This window comes from Mastomys coucha, unplaced genomic scaffold (genome assembly GCF_008632895.1).
Source record: "Mastomys coucha isolate ucsf_1 unplaced genomic scaffold, UCSF_Mcou_1 pScaffold16, whole genome shotgun sequence".
Classification (NCBI taxonomy): Eukaryota; Metazoa; Chordata; class Mammalia; order Rodentia; family Muridae; genus Mastomys; species Mastomys coucha.
Window position 1 is genome coordinate 60459129 of NW_022196898.1, and position 18866 is coordinate 60477994.

At 37.9% G+C, this 18866-nt stretch overlaps 2 long non-coding RNA genes across 2 annotated transcripts in view; both read right to left on the reverse strand.

Annotated features, from left to right (window-relative positions):
• Positions 1-218: 218 nt before the first annotated feature.
• Positions 219-2665, reverse strand: LOC116094269. Its single transcript, XR_004120018.1, has 3 exons — positions 2590-2665; positions 1089-1212; positions 219-343 (listed from the first exon to the last, which is right to left on the reverse strand). It is a non-coding gene; the product is annotated as an uncharacterized LOC116094269 (long non-coding RNA).
• A 3825-nt stretch (positions 2666-6490) lies between these two features.
• LOC116094268 overlaps positions 6491-18866 on the reverse strand; it is a 46541-nt gene continuing 34165 nt past the window's right edge. The window contains exons 2-3 of the long non-coding RNA XR_004120017.1: positions 9889-10031; positions 6491-6976 (exon numbers count right to left, since the gene is read on the reverse strand). This is a non-coding gene — a long non-coding RNA (uncharacterized LOC116094268). The remainder of the gene's footprint in view (positions 6977-9888; positions 10032-18866) is intronic.

Here is an 18866-nt window from a genome sequence, read left to right on the forward strand (position 1 = left end):
TGAACAGGTATATATTAAGATGGTATTGATGTCATGAGACAATGTAAGCTCCAGCCTATCCTTTTGTGTGTGGTTCATCATTGGCTGAAACAGATTTAGGTGACACAGAATGGTACATTTGTTTCTGTCAGCTAATCTTATCATTCATGTAAATAATCTCTCCCATCTTTACCAAAGACAGACATTTTCCAAGAATATAAAATTGAAAATGACATAAATTAAAAAATATACAACAACACTCTGTTGTTATCTCTGTTCACGGCTTGAGAGCTGACAAATCATTCGGGAATTACTTCTGGGACTCTCATTTCATCACTGGTATTAGTGTGGCAACACCTTTTGCCTAAATGAGAAAAGAAAAAAAAATGACCTTATAGGATCTATCCCGTATACAGACACCAGTCCCAGACACGTGGCAAACGCCAAGAAGTGCTTGGTGACAGAAGCCTGATATAGTTGTCTCCTGAGAGGCTTTGTCACAGCCTGACAAATACAGAGGTGGATGCTCGCAACCAATCATTGACCTGAGCACAGGGTCCCCAATTGAGGAGTCAGAGAAAAGACTAAAGGAACTGAAGGGGTGTGCAAACCATAAGAAGAACAACAATATCAACCAACTAGACTGTCACTTCCCAGAGCTCTCAGTGTCTAAACCACCAACCAAAGAATACACATGGAGAGACCCATGGCTCCTGCTGCATATGTAACAGAGGATGACCTTGTCAGGCATCAATCGGAGGAGAAGATGTTGGTCCTGTGAAGGCTTGATGCCCCAGTGTAGGGAAATGCCAGGGTGGGGAGGCAGGAGTGGGTGGGTGGGTGTGTGAGTACCCTCATAGAAGCAGGAGAAGGGAGGATGGGACAGGAAAATTCTGGAGGGAAAACTGGAAAGGAGATAACATTTGCAATGTAAATAAATAAAATATCCAATAAAAAAAGAAAGGAAATCTCTGTGTTAAAAATTCACCTTATACAATTTTTTAAATTTTAGAATCTTTTACTCTTTACAGATCCAAAATTGGAGTGTTGTTTTAAAATTCCTTTATTTATTTACTGTAGGATGGTCATCAGTAACACATGATGCATACCGAGGTCAGGAACAAACTCAACAGAATCTTTTCTGTCTTATACTCTGTGAGTTCCAGGGCTTGAACTCAGGTCGTCTGACTTGGAGGCTCGCACCTTTTCCTGCATCTCACTGGTCCATAATTCCTTGTTGAGAAAAAACCAAAAAACAAAACATGAAATTAATAATGAAATCACATGACAGTTTCAAAGATTTCCAGCAGAGCCGTTGTCAGATCCATTTGTATGAGTAGTATTTAATAGAAATACTACTGGTATTTCTGAGTGTATCAAATACTTAATACTGCTAATATTATGTGACTATACAATACTGTTCATGCATGAGTGTTGAGTTTATAATTTAAATACCTTTTTAGATGTAGATAAACAAGGATAAACAGAAGGATAATATGAGTAGATATATCAGACATTGTGTTGTATGTATCTCATAAATCATTAACTAGAGATCTATAGGCTTTTTACAATGTGATGATATGGATGATACAACATGCTGAATAAGTATATGAATTATGAGAATAAATTATATGGCTTTGTGTGAGGTCCACTGCTATAGTTACTCTATGACAGACTTCAAAATACTGTTTAATTTTAATCACATTTTCTATGCTCTATAGTTTTATATCTAAAATCTGTTTACTACACCCATTTATATTATAAATAATAAATTTTGTTTATGTGGGTTAACACTTAGTTTATACACAAGTAATAGATAAATGTCCAGAAATTTTACTGTTATTTCCTGTCATTAGAGAAACCTGTAGGTGGCTATCTTCATATAATTTGCAACTTTAAGATCTGGGGTTTGCAAAGTTTAAAATCCCTCTGTTTCAAGATAATGCATTGAGCACATGTTGGAAAAATGTTCTTAATGACCTTCTGAATCTCATTGCTTAATTTTATCACATTAGCAACTTTCACCACTTTGCTTTGTAAGACTGTGTTTTGATAACAGTATCTAATGAATTTATTTTTTAGAGACAGGGTTTCTCTGTGTAGCCCTGGCTGTCCTGGAACTCACTCTGTAGACCAGGCTGGCCTTGAACTCAGAAAACTGCCTGCCTCTGCTTCCCAAGTGCTGTGATTAAAGGTACATGCCACCACTGCCTGGCTCTAACGAATTTTGTATGATGATTACTTTCAACCTTGATTCTTTATTGCTTTTAATTTTTTTTATTCTTTAATCCTTTTTTACTGTCTAGTCTTCATCTCCTTCCTAGTCTGCTCCCCAACTGCTCTGCATCCCATACCTCCTCCTTTCCACCCCATCCCTAGTCTCCAAGAGGGTGTCCCCACCACTCCACACCCACCCCAAAAGACTCCGCCCCCACCACTGGAGCCTCAAGTCTCTCAAGGGCTAGGTGCTCACTGAGGCCAGACTAGGCAGTTCTCTACAGTGTATGTGTTGGGGTCTCATATCAGCTGGTGTATGTTGCCTGGTTGGTGGCTCAGTGTCATCTAGGGTCCAAGTCAGTTGAGTATACTGGTTTTCCCTTGGGGTCGCACCCTCTGACTCAGCTTCTTCCAGCTTTTCTCCAATTCAGCCACAGGGGTCACCAACTTCTGTCCAGTGGTTGGGGGTTGGTATCTGCATCTGACTCTTTCAGCTGCTTGTTGGACTTCTCTGAGTACAGCCATGCTAGGCTCCTGTCTGTAAGCACATCACAGCATTGGTAACATTGTCAGGCTCCAAGGCCTACCCTTGAGCTGGATCCCAGTTTGGGCTTCTCAGTGGACCTCATTGTTCTCATCACCTAAACCGTCCCTTCCCAGTGCTCTCAGGGACTAAACCACCAACCAAAGAATAGACGTGGAGAGACCCATGGATCCAGCTGCATATGTAACAGAGGATGACCTTGTCAGGCATCAATCAGAGGAGAGGCTGTTGGTCCTGTGAAGGCTTGATGCCCCAGTGTAAGGGAATGTCAGAGTGGAGTTAAGATTCTTAAATGAAAATATTTATATGGAGGCCATCCTCTACTTCATCCTACATAAACTGTGATGAACTTATCCTAATCCAAATAGAATTTATTTAAAAATATTTTCAGGTTTTCTCATTGTTCCTAGGATATTATCTAGCCTCTCATAGCATTCACACACCTATTTCTACATCTTACACATTTTCAAAGGTATTGACAATTCTGATTAACTTGTGAGTATGTGAGGCTTTTTAACATCTTGTTTATAAATTATATAAATGCAGGATTTTCTCATAGTGTTCTGGCTAAGACTGTTAATTTAATAACATTTAGATCATCTTAGCTGTAAATTTCTGGGTAAATCTGTCAGGGATTTTTATAGATGAAGTTGTTTATTTTAGGAAGACCAATCCTAGCCCTCCCCCTCTCCCTCAAACTGCCAAGTTTTCCCAACCATTAAAAATGTATTCCCTCAAAAAAATTTACCCTTTATTTAAAAAATGATTAAAAGCCACATATTCACAAGGAAACCTGAATTTTAATGATAAATAATGAATCTTAATTTGCTTCTTGGTAGGTTAGTAGTCACAACACAAGGTAGGTAAATCAAATTATCACAGAAAATTGGTACCAGGAGTGTACATATAAACTTGACCATGTCATTCTTTGATTTATGCAGTTTTGTGGATGAAATATAGAATATGTTTAAAAAGTTGGGTTTGACAATGCAGATATTATGAACAGAGATTAATGTGCCAGTCTCTTGGGACTTGGAAATCAAGATTTCTGAAAACAGTGACAAGGTAGATCTATCTCAGGAGACTAAGAGCCATCTCATGAATTCATCTAAGTTATAAGTAATTTAATAACAATCAGGCTTCATTATGCCTACATCCTATGTAGTTGAATGAGGTTATATTCAAAATTTTATACTAATATGAAAGAGGAAGTTTCAATGAAGGACTACATTCAGTCTCAATCAAGATCATATCTTCATTTTCTCATTCAAATCTATAATCATAAAGAGCAAAAAAGCAGGACAGGAAAATAAAAAGTGTATACAGTTTGGCGATGAATTAAATTTTAGTAAATTAATAGGTCTGGATGAAGAAAAGTACAGAAAATACAACAATTTTGATTGCCTTTCAACAGGAACCTAAAAGTTTACATTGGAACAATAGAGAAGGTTCTGTAAAAACAATACCCTAAAGGATTGAGCACTCCATCTTGGAACAAAGCAAATTTATTTAAAAGAAAATAGCCTAAACTGAGAATATTTATGAAGTTGGTTCCTGTTCAAAATATCTATGAAAATACAAAAAGGCCATTGCAACTTTGGACCAATTGCACAAAGCTCTATCCTTTCCCAGGTTCCTCTCCAAATGAAAAAAAAAAAAACTAAAACAATCCCATTCCCTTCCCCCTCCCCCTGCTGACCATCCCACCCCCTCCTGCTTATTGGCCCTGGCATTCCCCTACACTGGGGCACAGAACCTTCACAGGACCAAGGTCCTCTCCTCCCACTGATGACTGACTTGGCCATCCTCTGCTATACACATGCTGCTGGAGCCATGAGTGCCCCCATGTGTACTCTTTGGTTGGAGTTTTAGTCCCTGGGAGCTCTGAGAGTACTAGTTAGTTCATATTGTTGTTCGTCCTAAGGGGGTGCAAACCCTTCAGCTCCTTAGATCCTTTCTCTAACTCCTTCATTGGGGACCCTGTACTCAGTCCAATGGATGGTTTTGAGCCTCTACTTCTGTATTAGTCGGTACTGTCAGAGCCTCTCAGGAGACAGCTATCTCAGGCTCTTATCATCCAACACTTGCTGGCATCCATAATAGTGTCTAGATTTGATGATTGAATATGGGAAGGATTTTCAGGTGGAGCAGTCCCTGAATTGTCCTTCCTTTAGTCACTGCTCCATAGTTAGTCTCTACAACTCCTTCCATGAATATTTTGTTCCCCCTTTTAAGAAGGAACAATGTGTCCACACTTTGGTCTTCCTTCATTTTGAGTTTCTTATGGTTTATGGTTTGTGGATTGTACTTTGTGTATTCTGATCTTCTGGGCTAATATCCACTTATCAGAGAATGCATACCATGTGTGTTCTTTTGTGATTGGGTTACCCACAATATATTCTTAATAAATTGGTAACATAGAGGTGTTCTATCTCAAAACTTTGTAGATATAGAAACATTTTCTCAAATATAGATTTATTGACTGTGTAGCCACATATTTATCAAGTGATGTAGGAACAGGTAAACACATCCAACCTTCTAAAAACTGATTCTCATCTGTCCTGATGAATTTTGAAAAAAAATATTTGCTTTGTGTATCATATATAATGACCTGTGGTACAAAATATGAATCAAGTAAGGTATGTAAAGAAGGTAAAGGAGGATTTTAACCATGAGAAAAAGATTTGTAAATGGCAGAAACAAATATGTAATATAATAGGGTAACTTTTATTATTCATTTTTAATATGAAAAATAATAAATGTTTCTTATGTGCAGGTATTAGAAAGTAGGATGCCAGACATGTTTCACAAACACAATCTTAGTAATGAAAACTCATTAATAATACTTCTTAAAAACTTTACGTAAGTCAATATATTTAATAGTGAAATTATATTTTCTATTAGATGTAATTTTCAGGGTGTTTAAAATAGAAGATTTTACTTTTCAAATTAAGGGTAGAGGTTATTAAGGGGAACATATTCCTATATTACTAAAATGCATTAATGTAAAAAATAAGTGAATTGCAGTCAATCACCTTCCTTAAGCATCATGTAAAGCCTTTGAAAACACTACTAAAGTGATATATAGGTATTAAATTCTCAAGGAATTATTAAAATGTACTCAGAATTAAAATACTAAGAGTTCTGTAGAAGCAAAAGGATAAAAATGTGAAAGCCAACTAAGAATATTTAAAAATGAAAAAAGAAATGGTCTGATATAGCAAGTACCAGACAGGGACTTGTAAAAATGACAGTCCAGTATGAATTAATTTACAGACTTAATTCAATTAGTTAAAAATGCACATGGGATTTCCGTATAAATTGATAAAGTGACCTCAAAGAACATCAGGAGAAATGAAACTATAAAAGCAGTAATAAAACTCTCTAATTAAAAGGTTTTTACTTAAATATGAATTATGTGAACTCACAATTTTCTCAACTGAACATGTTTTAAAATAACTTTTCTCTGTACTTTCGTGGTTTAGTCTACTGCTTGTCTTTTCCCCATGCCAACACTAGCTTTAAGTAGTGACTACTGTGTTGCTAACAAAATCACACATTATGCTGCTGTATTTTAAAGACAACGGCTACACTTTTTCTTGAGCTCAGTAATTTCTAAACAGAAAAAATTCAATGGTAAAGTCTCAAATCCTTAACTCTATTGCTCTTTGTTTTTTTCTTCAATATGGGTATAATATTAATTTTCATCATTTTTAAGATCAATTAAAAGAGATAACAGTACACAAGATGTTTATTTGATCCGAATACTTTCTTTATTGATTGTTACTACAGTTATTCTCTGGATAGTATAGAAGTTTGTCAATGTATGTTGTCATGTATAATTCATTTCAGAATCGACAAAATCATCTATTTGAGTAGAGAAAAACTCTTTTTACAAATGCAGTAGGTAGTATGCACACATAGCAATCTGCACAGGATCTCCCAAAGTGCTACCTTAGGTTCTTGGAAAGGATGTAGCTGAATCAGGCAGGCTCTTAGTGTCTACCATTGTCTTCCTTTTCGCTCTCCACTGTCCTTGTTTTGCTTGAAAGAACTCTGAGTTTGCCCTAATTCAAGGATCTTCTATTTCTTAAAGATGCGACAAAAGAAGACTGTGGGCTTGCCCTAATTCAAGGATCTTCTATTGCTTAAAAATTCGACAACCTAAGAAGACTGTTCTGCATCATCAGGCATGGTAAATATTTTCTTCTGCAAGATCATTATTCTGCAGGTGAGCTGTGATTGATTAAAAACAAGAAAAACGGTTAACAACACAACTAATATTTAAAAGACATGGGAATACCATTATGTTGAGCTTCATTTTTTTATTATCTTTAATCTATTTTTTAAAGTCATTATCCCCCTCCTCTTCTGCCCTCTTAAAGTTTCTCATCTTGTTCCTCACCCATCCTCATCTCCAAGAGGATGTCCCCACTCCACACATTCCCCACACCCCACCACACCTTCCCACTCCCTGAGGCCTCAAGTCTCTAGAGTTTTATGTGTGTCTTCTCCCACTGAGGCCAGACCAGGCAGTCCTCTGCTGTATATGTGTTGGGGGCCTCATATCAGCTAGTGTATGCTGCCTGGTTGGTGACTTAGTGTCTAAGAGATCTTGGGGATCCAGGTTAGTTGAGAGTGCTAGTCTTCCTTTGTGGTCCCCCTCTTCCTCAGCTTCTTCCAGCCTTTCCCTAATTCAACCACAGGGGTTCCTGACTTCTTAGATGATATTTTTCAACACACATTAATTATCCTATCTTTTTATTTTAAAAAACAATTCATCTTATTAACTCAATTTCTTAAAATCTAGTATTTACTTGAGTGTTTTGAAGTATAGTGAGATGATTTTCTGTCAGTTAAGATTGGAAGCCCCTTTTCTTAGTGGACTTATTTTAATACGGATGTACCATTTGTACATTATTATTAGTCCAAAATAATTTATTTTTCTTTTCATATAAGTCCAAATCAGAATCACATTTATTTTTACTCTGTTATTGTTAAATTTAATTAAAATTTTTATAAATCATTTTCTAATAGAAAGAAAATCACTGCAAATTTATAAAAAATTGGAACAATGCTCAGTTTTACTGCAAACTGGAATCCAGGCTCAAATTCACAATTTTACACACTCATTGTGAATTGAAAGACAAACTCTTTTTTAAATTAACCATGGTTTCTGGAAGTTTATAAAAACGACTATGAGAGGGTATCCCTCAAGGAATTTCCAATATTATACTATTTCAAGCTTTTAATGTAAAATAATACATTTAAGCTTTATCATTTTTGTTTCTATCTCAAATAATATAAAGTCTATACATAGATATACTGATTTGCATTTTCTATATTTATGTGTATGCTTTTACTTATTTTGCTGTTTATATCTACAATGTTAAATGGCACAAAATAACAAGTATGTATTATATTCAGTTAATTTACATTTATGCTGTAACTTTATGATTGTACTGTCTATCTTGTATTTATATATCTTTATTTGCCATTATTTAAAATAAAAATATATTTTATATTATTATATTTGGTATGAATTTATGTTTAGTTTTGCAGTTCAATATATGAATGGATCTACTGTAAAAATTTTAGGAAATGCTTTTAGAAATTGAGTTTATTAATAAGTACAGAAAGACATAGAATGATATAGGATTACTAAAGCCTCATTAATGAAGGTAAAAATAAAGTTTTAAGATTATACCACAGCAGCCTGACAGTGGTGGCACACGCCTTTAATCCCAGCATTTGGGAGGCAGAGGCAGGCATATTTCTAAGTTCGAGGCCAGCCTGGTCTACATATTGAGTACCAGGACAGCCAGGGCTATACAGAGAAACCCTGTCTTGAAAAAAACAAACAAAAAACAACAACAACAAAAGACTATACCATAGGAAGATTACTAAATATACTTTAAATATTATATAATTTTATCCACTTATAATCACTAATCTACATCCCAAGTCACTTAATTTTAGTGTAAATAAAACCTATTAAATAGAAACCTGTAAACAGAAACCTATTAAATATTTTGGGACAACTGTATTGTTATTCTACAATAGTAATTGTTGGATACCTTCTAACAATAGAAATTTTCCATAGTCTTAGCCCCTTGGAAGTCTGAAATGCAGTGTCTGAATTGTCAGTGTCTATTGAGGGTAAATGTCCTCAGAGTTCGCTCCCTATTGCTCTATCTTAACATGTCAGAAAAGATCATTGATCTCATTTATAATCAGTCTGTTCTCACAACCAAATAACATCCTGTAAGGCTTCAATTTAGGTTAGCATTCCATTAGTAATTAAATTTTTGACACTAAGACTTTATGAGGCCATAGACATTCAAATTATTACAAATACACATTCAAATTATTTTATTACAATTTTACAGAAAAAGAAATGAATTTGAGAATTTTACTTAAACCTTTCCAAACTAAAAAGCTCAGTATCTAAAGTATACATTTCAACCAAGTTGTCTTATACAGATTGAATTAATCAATAAAAGCAAATGTCTCCCTCATTCCTATCACTCCACATACATGACAAGGAAGGAGTCTGTAACTGAAAATTCTCCAAAGTTGCTCATATACATCTGAAGTTGTGTCCTGGAATATATTGCTCAAGAATATCTTATGTGAAAAACTTTTCTAATTTCCAGACACCTAGACCACTGCTTTCTAACATAAATCACCCCATAATCAGCATTTCTATATCAGAAAATTGAGAGTTTCAAAATTACATGGAACATTCCAGCCAAAGCAGTTATTCTGCTTCTTCTCATTCCAAATACATTACTGTTAATATTCTTTCTACCTCACAATTTAATCCCATGAAAGAATTTTAAAATCATTATTCTCCAGTGTAAAATAAGGAAGTTGGTGATGACTATGTATTGCTAGTGAAAATTAATCAAAAGTATTTATGGTGGTTATTATTCCAAGCTAAGGCCAGGTCTTCTTGTGTTTCATCCTGTCAATGCTAATAGTAAAGAGAATTGTCCCAGACAATTCAGCTAAAAAGTGAAGGGCCAGAATTGAACTTCACAGTATTTAGTACCAGAGCAGGGGACATAGGGTGGTGATATTTTTTAGCATGGTCTACAATGAAACTCACTCAGATCAGTGATCTTCTTACATAATTACCCTCATACCTCTATGAATCTAATATCAAAAGCGAACATATAGTATTCAGCTGAGTATTGAAAGGATTGATTCATCCAGAGCCAGGTTGACTGCAAGACTTGCTGCAAACGGGCAGTTTGGGAGACTAGGCCTCAGTTTTTGTTTCCTAGAACTGAAAAAGTGAAAAATAATCAATTTTAGGAAACACACACACACACACTCACAACATCAAGGGCAGCCAGGCAGGAAGCTGCCCTACCACCTAGCCTGAGCCAACCTCATGGGCAGCTAATCAGGAGCTGTAGAAGCTGTTTCACCACATAGCCTGAGCCTGCCAAGGCCACACCTCTGTCTTCCATCCTGATATATGGTAGAACCCTTGTTGTTGCATCCTGTTTGAGACTTGAGTATCATTTTTGCAAATCATGGACTTTACAGTATATACAAGTATTGAAATACTGAAATTCTACATTATTCAAACTGACCTGCCAAGTAGCATCCAGTTTTTTAAGGTAGATATTTATCAGCTTACTCTGATCCTTCTGAAGAGCTATTTTATTGATAGCTGGTGTCTGTATTCATTCACTTTCTAGCATGACCAAGCCCATTCTGTCAGCCAACAGGTTCTCCAGGGCAGGAGCGAGGATTAAGAAGAAAGAGACATATTTTTGTTCCTCCTATGGGGCTGCAACCCCCCTCAGCTCCTTGGGTCCTTTCTCTAGCTCCTTGACCCTGTGCTCTGTCCAATGGATGGCTGTGAGTATCCACTTCTGTATTAGTTGGACACTGTCAGAGCCTCTCAGGAGACAGCTATATCAGGCTCCTGTCAGCAAGCACGTCTTGGCATCCACAATAGTGTCTGGGTTTGGTGATTGTATGGGATGTATCCATACCCCTAGAGCTTCCAGGGACTAAACCACCAACCAAAGAATACACATGGTGGGACTCATGGCTCCAGCTGCATATAGAGCAGAGGATGTCCTAGTTGGTCATCAATGGGAGGAGAGGTCCTTGGTCCTGTGAAGGCTCTATGCCCCAGTGTAGGAGAATGTCAGGGCCAAGAAGCAAGAGAGGGTGGGTTGGTAGGCTGGGAGGGACTTGGGGGGGGGGTTGGAGATGAAACTAGGAAAGGGAAGGACATTTGAAATGTAAATAAAGAAAATATCTAATAAGAGAGAAAGAAAGACAGAGAGACAGAAAGACAGAAAGGAAGAAAGCAAGAATGCAATAAAGCAAGAAAGAGAAAGAAAGATTATTAGATGACCTCAACCAGTTCTGAGACTGAAGTCAGGTTTTTTTTTTTCCAAATCTGCTTGTATGCCATTTTAATTACATGCAAGTAATAAGGACAAGCAGTATAATAAGCACGAAGAGTCAAGGAACAAGCAAGGCAATAAACAAAGTCTCATAATCACTACCATGATCACTAAGAGCTTATCAGGATGACCAAAATATCTGAGCCTAGTTTCCAGTCCTATCACAATGTCATATTTATGCCTGAAGCCTAATTCTTTGTTCTGTCCTAAAAATAGATTCCTGCCTGAGTTTACTTCCTTTTTATGGTCAAATGTCAGATTCCTGCCTGAAGTCTACTTCCTTGTCCCTGGCCAGTGTCAGATTCCTTCCAAGCAGCCCCCAAAGCTCTCCACAGTAGCAGCATCATTTTCATGAGGCCATGCTTCTTGTATTAGTAGACAATGTCTCTGTTTTCAATTTCTTACTCTGACATATAAAACTCTTGTTGTTATTCCTGCTGATGAATTGTCACAAGGTGAGAATTAAATTCTTCCAATCAATTTTTGTTTAGGTTCATCCCTTTCTTGTAATTACTATTATTAAAGCAATAGACCCTGATTGTACTCAACAAGCAACAATGAATTCATGATAGTGATGAAGTCACAGGAACAGAGCTGAGTGTATTTTCCAAACACTGGTGATATACTGAGGCTCCACTATACAGATTTACCTCTGAAGTCATAAGATTGTTTTAGTAACCTGAGTATCTTGAGAAAAAAAAACGGTAAGTAATCCAGGGAATTGTACTACAGAAAACATGGCAAACCAGTAACTCAGCCATTACATTCACAGCATACAGGCTTGCTTTTCAATGGCCTTTGTAAATATCTACATTCTGACATTAGCACAATTAATTGCTAATTTAGAATTCCTGAAGCTATTTAAAAGGCTGATTAAAACACATTTGAGAACACACTAGCTCTTTCCATCTTCTTGGTCTCCAAGACTATTATGTCTTTTTAAATAAAACAATCAGTTCAGTCATACTTCAATTTGATTCTGGAAGAATAAATATCTAATAATATGACGCTGAATATAATCTAGAGAAGTTTGAGAACTAGAGACCCATTTATTTGATCAATACATGAGGCCTAATTAGTCTAATAAATGCATTTCAAAGTCATACATTAATTGTGCTTATTTTATAAAAATCACTGTTATCTCGAAGGGAGTTCTGCAATATGCGCATTTCATTCTCTACAGCCATTTTGGTTTTCTTCAATCACTTAACATTATTATAACAATCATAACAATTGAAAATTATATATGACTATAATGTTTTCTTAATTATAGTATTTTATTACCTTGCTAGATTAAACCATATTAGTAACTTTTGAGGCTAGAGTTTACCCATTGGTTCATTATTTTCAGAGACTTTTAGTGGTTGCCATCTCCACCCTCTGTCCTAACATTGCTGTTTTCATATTCCTTTAAATAGGAATCACTTTATCTTTCTTGAGATTTAAAATGAGTGCTAATGATTTCCTTAGGTATATTATGAACATCTAACAATTTACCTACTCACTCAAAGTTCCCTTTTAACACTACAATAGTTGAGTTTTAATTTGGTTTATTTTATTAATTTATGTTTTATTTACTTTTACATTTATAGTACTACAGATCAAATCTTGTTCTTTTTTTTATTATTTTCTTATTGGATATTTAATGTATTTACATTTCAAATGTTATCCGCTTTCCCAGTTTTCCCTCTGAAAATCCGCTATCACATTTCTCCTCCCCCTGCTCTCCTGTGGGTGCTTCCTCATTCACCTACCCACTCCCACCTCTCTACCCTGGCATTCCCCTACATTGGGGCATTGAGCTTTCACAGGACCAAGGGCCTCTTCTCCCATTGATGCCCAAGGCCATCCTCTGCAACATATGTGGCTGGAGCCAAGGGTCTCTCCATGTGTACTCTCTGGTTGGTAGTTTAGTCCCTGAGAGCTCTGGGGGGGGGGCGTCTAGTTGGTTGATATTGTTGTTATTCCTATGGGGTTGCAATCCCCTTTAGCTCCTTCAGTCCTTTCTCTAACTCCTCCATTGGAGACCCCTGTGCTCAGTCCAATGGTTGGCTGTAAGCATCTGCCTCTGTATTTGTCAGGCTCTGGCAGAGCCTCTCAGGAGACAGCTATATCAGGCTCCTGTCAGTAAGCACTTCTTGGCATTCACAATAGTGTCTGTGTTTGGTGTCTGTCTAAGAATGGATCTCCAAGTGGGGCAGTGTTTGGATGGCCTTTCTTTCAGTCTCTGCTCCACACTTTTTCTTTGTATTTCCTCCCTTGAGTATTTTGTTCCCTTTTCTAAGAAGGACTGAAGCACCCACACTTTGGTCTTCCTTCTTCTTGAGCTTCATTTATTCTGTGAATTATATCTTGGGTATTCCAAGCTTTTGGACTAATATCCATTTATCAGTGAGTGTGTACCATGTATGTTGTTTTGTGACTGGATTACCTCACTCTGAATGACATTTTCTAGTTCCATCTATTTGCCTGTGAATTTCATGAAATCATTTTTTTTAATGGCTGAATGTTGGACCATGAAATGCAGTCTGTGCTCTGGTTGAGCAAGGACAGTACAGTGAGCTATGCCCCCAGACATTAGGCACCTGTCATGAGCCCTCAACTCCATTATCCTGGGGGTAAGACAATGCCCCAAGCTCCTAGTATTCTGGCTGTGCTTCACCCCCACAGTCACCTGATCACAGCCAGGTATGCCCTGCCCCACAGTTACGGGAGAACAGAAAGATAGCCTAGCCCCATAAAAGGGGTTGCTTGACCCCTCATATCACTCTAGCCCTTGCTCTTACTCTTACCTGTTGCCCTCCTTCTTCCCCTCCTTCCTCCCTTCTCTCCATGTGACCATGGTCAGCCTCTACTTTTCTACTCTCTCTCTGTTTTCTACAATAAACTCCAAAAACCATGGACTACCTCCTTTCATCTAGACTCACCATGCTGGAACAATGTCTTAGACTTTCCACTAAAAAGCAGTGTCCAGTCTCCTGCAGGAAAGCCAAACCAAGAAGCCCACCTGCTCCTTGGGTCCTTTCTCTAGCTCCTTCATTTGGGACCTTGTACTCAGTCCAATGGATGGCTGTGAGCCTCTACTTCTGTATTAGTTGGGTACTGTCAGAGCCTCTCAAGAGACAGCTATATCAGGCTCCTGTCAGCCAGCACTTGCTGGCCTCCACAATAATGTCTAGATTTGATGACTGAATATGGGTAGGATTCCCAGTTGGAGCAGTCTCTGAATTGTCCTTCCTGTAGTCTCTGCTCCATATTTAGTCTCTACAACTCCTTCCATGGGTATTTTGTTCCCCCTTCTAAGAAGAAATGAAGTGTCCTCACTTTGGTCTTCCTTCTTGAGTTTCTTATGGTTTGTGGTTTGTACTTTGTATATTCTGATCTTTTAGGCTAATTATCCACTTATCAGAGTACACATATCATGTGTGTTCTTTTGTGATTGGGTTGCCTCACTCAGGATGATATTCTCCAGGTCTATCCATTTCCCTAAGAATTTCATAAATTCATTGTTTTTAATAGCTGGGTAGTCCTCCATTGTGTAGATGTACCACATTTTCTGTATCTATTCCTCTGTTGATGGACATTTGCGTTGTTTCCAGTTTCTGGCTATTATAAATAAGGCTTCTATGAACATAGTAGACCCAAGGAGCTGAACGGTTTGAAGCCCCTTAGCACAAACAGCAATATGAACTAACTAGTACTCTCAGAGCTCCCAGGGACTAAACTCCAACCAAAGAGTACACATGAGGGGACTCATAGCTCCAGCAGCATGTGTATAGCAGAGGATGGCCAAGTCAGTCATCAATGGAAGGAGAGGCCCTTGGCCCTGTGAAATTCTATGCCCTAGTGTAGGGGAATGCCAGGGCCAGGAAGTAGGAGATGGTGGGGTAGTGAACAGGGGAGGGAGGGAACAGGGGATTGTTTTAGTTTTTGTTTTTTATTTTATTTTATTTTTTCTTATTTTATTTTCTTTTTCTTTTTTTCTTTTGGAGGTGAACCTGGGAAAGGAGATAGTGTAAATAAAGAAAACATCTAATAAAAAAAAAGAAGTCCACCTGTACTAGAGAGACTCCTCCCCACAGTAAACTGCTAGAGCTACCCTTTGGCCCCTGGCTAGAGTCCATCTGAAGGTCTGTTCCCAGCTCTTCCATGACATACAGTTATCTGGGATGTCCAATAGCCAGAACCTATCATTGCTGGCCTCTGCACAGCCCATAGATCCCAGCTCCGGCTCTCCTGAGGTACCCAACGATCTGTGGTGCTCAAGAGCCAGACTGTACCTTCTCCAACCCCTGGAGTGGTGTCCAGTGGTCTAACACAGCCAGACACCCTTCCCACAGCAGTTCTGTAGGGTCCCAAGTTCTGGTGGAACAAGGGTCTCTCCTACCCCTTTATTTCCCCAGAGCCCTACAAATGTGTCACATTTTCTGTATCCACTCCTCTTTTGAGGGACATCTTGGTTCTTTCCAGCTTCTGGCTATTATAAGTAAGGCTGTTATGAACATAGTGGAGTATGTGTCCTTGTTATATGTTGGAACATGTTTTGGGTATATGCCCAGGAGTCGTATAGTTGGATCCTCAGGTAGTACTATGTCCAATATACTGTTCTTATGCATATCAGAAAACTTTACCACCGAGCTACATCTCTAGCAACTATATTGCCCACTTTATCATAGATTGACCTTAGAAGGCCAACTGAATATACCTTTTCTAAATTCTTACTGCAGCACATGAGAACAAATACATAGATCCACAGTCAGATATTATTCACAGGCAGGGAGAGAGAGAGAGAGAGAGAGAGAGAGAGAGAGAGAGAGAGAGAGAGAGACTGACAGAGAGGGAGAGAAAGAGACAGAGAGAGAGAGAGACAGAGAGAGAGACAGAGAGAGAGACAGGGTGAGAGAGAGAGAGAGAGAGAGAGAGAGAGAGAGAGAGAGAGAGAGAGAGAGCGAGCTTTAAACTTATTGTTCAAAGTGAGTTATCTCCATTAAAACCCTTATTAACAGGTCAGGGAACTCTGTGGAAGAGAAGGCAGAAAACGTGAAAATGCTAGTGAGGATGAAGGACACCAACACAACAGAGTCCTATAAAATCAACTGAGCAAAGTTCAAATGAGCTCACAGACACTGAAGCAGAAAACTCAGGGCTTGTGTGCATCTACACCAGGTCCTCTGCATATGTATTATAGCTTTCATTGCAGTATTTTTGATCATTGAACTGGGACTGGCATACCTATCCCCAGACTTTCTGAGACTCTGCTACTACTTGGCATTATAATTTCAAAGGTTGGCCTCCACCTTGGAATCCTTCCCATATTCAGTCACCAAACCCAGACACTATTGTGGATGCCAGCAAGTGTTGGCTGACAGGAGCCTGATATAGCTGTCTCCTGAGAGGCTCTGACAGTGCCTGACTAATACAGAAGTAGAGGCTCACAGCCATCCATTGGACTGAGCACAGGGTCCCCAATGAAGGAGTTAGAGAAAGGACCCAAGGAGCTGAAGGGTTTGCAGCTCCGTAGGACAAACAACAGTATGAACTAACTAGTACCCTCAGAGTTCCCTGGGACTAAACTCTAATCAAAGAGTACACATGGGGGGACTAATGGCTCCAGCAGCATATGTATAGCAGAGGACAGCCAAGTCGGTCATCAATGGGAGGTGAGGACCTTGGTCCTGTGAAGGTTCTATGCCCCAGAGTAGGGGAAGGCCAGAGCCAGTAAGCAGGAGGGGGTGGGATGGTCAGTAGGGGGAGGAGGGAGGGCACAGGGGATTGTTTTAGTTTTTGGTTTATTTTATTTTATTTTATTTTATTTTATTTTTTTCTTGGAGGGGAACCTGGGAAAGGAGATATTGTAAATAAGAAAACATCTAATAAAAAATAGAAAAAAATTAAAGTACAGGTCACATGTATCTGTAACAATCAATATCATTTCTCCAACAACACTTTTGAAAAGTACCGGGATATAAAGCATTCCATCACACATTAAGAATGTGAAAGGTGAGGTTTTCCTTGCTCTCATGTTTGTTTAGTAATATTGTATTAGAGAACATGAGACAAAGAAATTATTTAAAAGTTTTATATATACATAGATATAAGAATTTCAAGCTACAATAGAGAACAGAATAAAAGGTAGAATTTGGAGACATGTGTAGAATAAAAAATTAGTTATATAACAAGAAAAGTATAAAATAATGATTTGATTAACACAAATGGAAAAAAGCTAGTACATTTATGATACAGTGGGATCACCAGTTCTTTCCATGAAAAAGAGAATACGTAAAATTCAAACCACAAAGGAATGTTGGTGTTGGGAAGAATGCTCTTACCCAGGGGCAATCACTCCAGTCAAAAGATCAGTCTGGATAATGAACGAAGCAGCATTATATAGACTGAGCAAGTTATCTTTAGGAATATGTATTCATATGTATATAGTGGAATGTGTGTAATAACAGTTGATGGAACAGGAGGCTACAAGTTTGAAAGAGTGAGGAGAGGCATGGGGGAGGGTTTGGAGGAACGAAAGGCAAAGCAGAACTGGTAGTTATAATCTCAAAAATAAATAAGTATTTTTAGGTAAAAGAAGGAGAAAAATGTTAATATTGGTGTAAAATTATCCAGACAGAAGCAGAAAGCACAGGTAATGGTGAGATGAAATGAGCTTTATGCAGGAGTGTAAGCCAGAGGAGCACTGCAGTAATGCAGACACGAGATGTCTTCTGCAGGTTCTCCAGGTTCAGATGAGAAGCAAAACATTGTTGTCATTCAATACTCAAAAAAAGGGGTCAACATACAAATTTAAAATAATAGAAATGCAAGTCAAAACAATAAGTATACTATAGTTGCTTGAAAATTAGGTATGCAAGAAAGCCATATTATGCTTTGGCCCAAAGGACAAAAGGAACCATGTTGCTGCTTTTTGACATGTTTTGGATTGAGTTGTTGCAACACTGTTACCACAAATCCCTCATTGCCGAAAGTGTTTCTATAGGGAATACTACCCCTGAAATTTTGCCCAAGAGAAGATTTGATTTATCCCAAAATATTGCCTGAGATAAGATTAACAGTGGTCATGCTTCCATCATGATATTTTTTATTAATCATTCCTATAGTTTACATTTCAAATGATATCCCCCTTCCCAGTTACCCATGCACAAACCCTCATTCCATCTATCCACTCCCTTCACTCTTTGCCTCTATGAAGGTGCTCTGCCTCCCACGCACTCCTGCCCCACCACTCTAGCATCTCCTTATGCTGAAGGGAAGTCTATTCCTGTAAGACACAAGTTCATGTTAGCAGCCTAGTGGCCACTATAGTTGACTTCCCAGGCTTTCTACACTAGAGATCAGGTAATTAGTATACACACGACTTTCTTAGAAGTTAAGTCATTCAGCTGGATTATTGATCACAAAGGAGTCAATGCTTATCAAACAAAACATATATTGAGAAAACAATACAAAACTCACACTCCAATTACAGGATCCTTCCAGAAGAGCCAACAGATTGATAAGGAAAATAAACTAAGCTAAGACAATAAGCAAAGATATAAATCTCTTTTAAGCTTTGATGAATAAATAATATAAAAATGTGACATTAAAAGCACATTTTCACCTTGTCAAATAACAAAGGAGAAAGGATATAAGAAAATATATGTCCTTTTCAAAACCTATATTTAAAAAACTAGGTTCTT